The following is a 5,210-nucleotide window of genomic DNA, read 5'->3' as shown; positions in this document are numbered from 1 at the left end:
TTTGGGACATTGTTGAAAGAGGATAGGTGCCACCAACCAATCAAGTAGTACTTAAAAATGGCACAACTATCACCAAACCAAAATCCAAAGAAATATGGACAACATTCGATAAAGAAAAAGAAAGATCTGAAGCTAAAGCTATGAATGCTATCTACTGTATTGTGTCCCATTACATTTTCAATCAAATCAGTATGTGTGGGACAGTCAAAGAAGTGTGGGATTTATTAGAAATAACCTATGAAGGAATAAGCACTATGAAGAGATCTAAACTATAACTCCTAACATCATAGTTTGAAAGTCTCAGAATGGAAGAGCATGAGACCTTCATGGAGTTTTTCACAAAACTGAACATCATTTGCAACTCTATGGGTGGATTAGGTGAGAAAGTCCCGATTCCTTAATTCTGTAGGAAAATACTAAGATCATTACTGGAACGGTTCAATCATAAAGTAACAACCATTGAAGAATGTAGAAACATAGATGAAATGAAAGTAGAAGAACTAGTAGGTTCCCTACAAACATTTGAACTACACTTCAAACAAACTCCCAAATCCAAAACTACTGTGTTCAAAAACTCAAAGAATACAACAACTGAGGACATTGAAAGTGAAAGAGAAAATGAAGATGAGGAAGTGGCTTTGTTGGCTCAACGGTTTAGAAAATTCTTTTAGAAAAATCGTGGCTGACCATTTAAAGTAAGACAGATGAACAACAAACATTTCACAGGTAAATCTAGTAAAAAAGGTCAAAGAACCACAATGTTATTCCTGTTAAAAGTTTGAACATCCATCTAGCGAATGCCCAAATAAAAAAACCAAAGGAAAGGCAATGACAGCTACATGGGATGATATGGAAGAGTCAAACTCAGAATGCAGCAACTCAAAGAGTGATGGAGACCAGAAATCCCTGAAAATTCTTATGGTCCTCTACTGCTACAATCATTCCCATTGAAACTAAGAATGATGAAGAACCGCAAGCCACTAAATCATTTTCATCTAATAATGAGGAAACTGAGAAGGAAGAATAGGAACAAGAAAAACTACATGATGCTTGCAATCAACTCTACATTCATAACATCAACATCCTTAAAAGATTTGGAATGTCTGAAAATAAAAAGGAATTGCTGCAAAAAGATCTGGATAAAACTTTAAAAATTAATACACATCTAATTAACGATCTACAGCAATATCATTCAGATAATGATAGATTAGAAAGAATCAATACCTTCCTTAAATCTGAGTTTAACAAACTAAACAAACAGGTTAAGCTATTAAAAGATAAAAACATGCTCCTTCAGAATAAAAATCACACACTCCTGTTTAATTTAGAAGAATCCAAAAAACTTACTAAGATAAACTATAAGTTTTTCCAGAGTGGTGAGAAATTATAAAAACTCTTAAGCATGGGAAAACTCGGAAAAGACAAGAGTGGCTTAGGATATAAAAATTTTAAAACAAAAATTGGAATTGCAGCACAAACTGAAAAATCTGCTGCTTCAGGTAGTAAAACAAGAACCAGTCCTGCTTGTCATTTATGTGGTGATTCTGGTCATTATAAGTTCGAATGCATGTCACCTAGGAGGACTCAACATAATTCTGGTCAAAATCATACTGGTAAATATAGACCGACCAGAGAAACAATGCAAAATGTCAAGTGTCCACCTAGGAATATGATAGAAGAAATGCACATCCATCACCACCTAGAATGACTAATAGAATGAAGGAGTTATTAAATCAAGTGGCTGAACTAAACAAGAAAACTAATGAATTTGCAAGACAAGAAAAAATGAGTCAGTTGTCCAACTTGATTAAAGAAACTAAATCTACCACGATTAAAAATCCTGTCACAAAATAGGTAGTGAAAGGAAAGAATAATTGCCTTGTTACTCGCTCAAATCATATAACAGGCAATGATACTAAGTGGTATCTGGATAGCGAATGCTCAAGACATGTCACAGGTGACAAATCCCTCCTTTCAAATTATTCAGACCTTAATGATGGGATAGTTACCTATGGAGACGGAAGCACCACGAAGGTAATTGGACAGGGAATTATTAAAGGAATAAATTTGCTTAAAAATGAGAATGCCTTTTGCATAAAAGGATTAACGCATAATCTTTTAAACATTTCTCAAATATGTGACAATGAGCATGTGGTTACATTCAACAAGGAAAAATGCGAGATCCTAGACCTTTCAGGAAATCAGTGATAAAGGGCTCTCGCACAAATAACCATTGTTATGTTATTAAAGGTAAAGGAAAGGTTGATGCTTATGCCTAGAAATATTAAGCATAGAAAAACAATCCAGGTCATGCATCTAGATCTGGATAGTTGCTGAAATGATGCAATTTTTGCTAAACTCCTAATGATACATCTGAGGTTTCTCACCACAATTTTTTTTGTATATAAACATCTTGATGTTTATAATTGTGGATTATGCTATGCTTCTATAAATTTTTGTTGTGTATACTGGTTGATATAAAGAAATACTTTATTATACGTAAAAGGTTGTCGATATGCTAATAAATGAAAAATATACACCTTCGATATGTTTGTCGATAAATCATGTGGATTCTCGATTAAATTGACCAAGGATCGATATCATCGATGCCTCTTTGGAATCTGAGAAGTCACATGATCAAGAATGTTATCGAAGACAGTCTCGATAACATCGAATGGGGTCCGTCGATATCATCGAAATGATGTTCGATAATATCGAAGAATGGAGACCGATAAAAGGCGGTCGAGCGGGAAAAATCACATTTTTCTTGTAAAAAGCAATTTTCTTTCTCCCTACCCGTCCCCTTCAATCGAAGGATCATCGGTGGGTTCCAGATGTTCCTCAAATATGGTAATACTCCTTCCATTTCCTTCTCACATCAAGATTCCATCTTGCTATTTTTAGGGTATTTCCTGATTTTCAAACGAAACTCTGCCCCTTTATCTCTGATCTCTTCAAATCCCTTTCTATGAGTATCAAAAAATGGGGAAGGAAAAAGGTAAATTGCCTGGCCCTAAAGAATCTTTACGATCCTCCCGACAAAAAGTTCTTGCTCCATGGGAACAAGCAAGAGCTACTGAACATGGGACTTCCACTCGCCAGCAAACACGACAAACTTCATGAGGCGGGTCCCAATCTGAAATACTGGCCCCTCCTCCTGCTAGAGTGAATCCGGCACTGGCAAAGTACACTGGACGGAAGTTAGTTTTTGAAAGAAGGGTTGACAAGGAATGCCTACAACCCTATAATCTAGAACCCTTGCTAGCCGAAATTGGATGGCTTTCTCTACTAAATTTTAGAGGTCCCAGTCACTATGAACGGATCTACAATTTCTTCGCGTCTTGCCATTCGCCGGTATCTGATCCTCCGTCCATGATGGTTTCTATTGATGGTGATGCAATAGAGATTACTCCTACAGCGGTTGCAAACATTCTTGGGCTTACATTATCACCCGTTAGCCTCCTGAACTTGGACCTTAAGAGCGTTGAAACCCGGTCCATGGTTACCAAATTTCTCTGTCATGGTCGTGATATCCTCTGATATCAAGTTAATGCACTAAAATCAAAGTTCATGGAACCTCGGTATCATATCTTGCATGGTAGCTTTGCCTCCAATATATATCCTAGAAGTACCAATCGTTTGGATCTCACTGGGTTCATGGCCATGATAGTTTACTCCGTAGCTACAGGGATCAAAATCTGCCTTCTGACCCTAATTATGCATCAGCTAGTATATGCAATTCATTTGTCTCGAGATGTGCACTTGCCCTATCCTTGGATCATTCACACTATATGTAATGTGATTGGTTTTCCAACAATTAATGATCCGGAACTTCCCCTTCAACACTTCAACAAGAATAATATTCGAAGGATGGACTTGAAGTTTCACAAATTTTTAGAAGACCAAGTCAAAGAAGGAATTTAGGAAGTAGGAGAAGGTGGTGCAGGCATCATTTCAGCTGAAGGCGCTGGAGTGGCTGAGGGTGACCCTTTTGAGCCCCAGCAAGCTTCACCTCATTTGAACCTGGGCATGCCAAAAGGTTCAAGCTTCATCAAGATAGGATTGGAGCAATATAGCGAGATGTCACCCAACTAAAGGAGTCCGTGAATGCATGGTTCACTGTCTTGGAACGACTAGTGAATGGAGTGCAGCATACGGTGCAACAATTGGTGGATCTACTCACCTGCCAACGCGATGATAAAGCACCATCCTCCTCTGCTCCTCCGCCTTAGTGCTGACATCCGAGATCTATCACATACACTCATCTCTTATATCAACATATGGGCATTGGTATCTTTTTGAATGCCCTACGATCCCATGAGTGTATGTGATAGCATACTAACCTGCACAGTCTGACAGGTTCTTTTTTTTTTTTTATATGTATATACCCATGGATGGGCTAGGTACTGGTGGTTATTTTTGGGTGCCCATGGATGGGCTGGATTTTTATTTAGGTATGGAATGAATAATCATACTACTGTCAATCTTGGGCAGTGTATATGTGTGTGTGTGTGTGTGTGTGGATATTTTGGCCTATGGCTGTTTACATCTCATATATCTTATTGCCATTTTGGCTTGCTTATTGGTCTGCGTGGAAGAATGATATCAACTATGAATCTTATTCTTGCTTTCCTTCTTTATAGCTCTACTTGATCTCCTATGTATACATGATTTCTGTCTTGAGATATGTATTTTACATCTATCTGTTATAATTATGCTCCCTGCATTTTGGTTCTTCAAACCATTTCAACTTCAGTCAATATCAACTGTTATGATATCCTTTGCCAATGACTCACAACATAGGGGAGAACAAATCCACACCCCAAAGGAAAATTGTGTGTATCTGTTTCTAGATGGTGGTGCAGGTGTTAGGGGGAGCAGTTGCAAGGAGACAAGGGGAGATTGATGTTAGGGGGAGCAGCTACTGATGTGTGTGTGTGCAAACAAGATATATTTTGTAAATTTGTTTAAAGTTCATGTACTCACAATTTAGGGTGTTCGTCTAGAAGATGTTCCAGGGTGTTTTGGTGTTTTATCACGTAATTGACAAAGGGGGAGATTGAAAGTACCCTGGTTTGTCAATTAGCATGAGCATTGAGTCAGCTAGATGGAGGAGCCCCATAGGAAGATTGATCAAGTAACTGCCTCAACCAGATGTGTGCACGAACTCGTCACAGGTAAATCTTGAGCCTCACATCCCATGTCCCAAA

The sequence above is a fragment of the Magnolia sinica genome, chromosome 6 (genome assembly GCF_029962835.1).
Source record: "Magnolia sinica isolate HGM2019 chromosome 6, MsV1, whole genome shotgun sequence".
Lineage (NCBI taxonomy): Eukaryota > Viridiplantae > Streptophyta > Magnoliopsida > Magnoliales > Magnoliaceae > Magnolia > Magnolia sinica.
Note: the sequence above shows the minus strand (reverse complement) of the source record.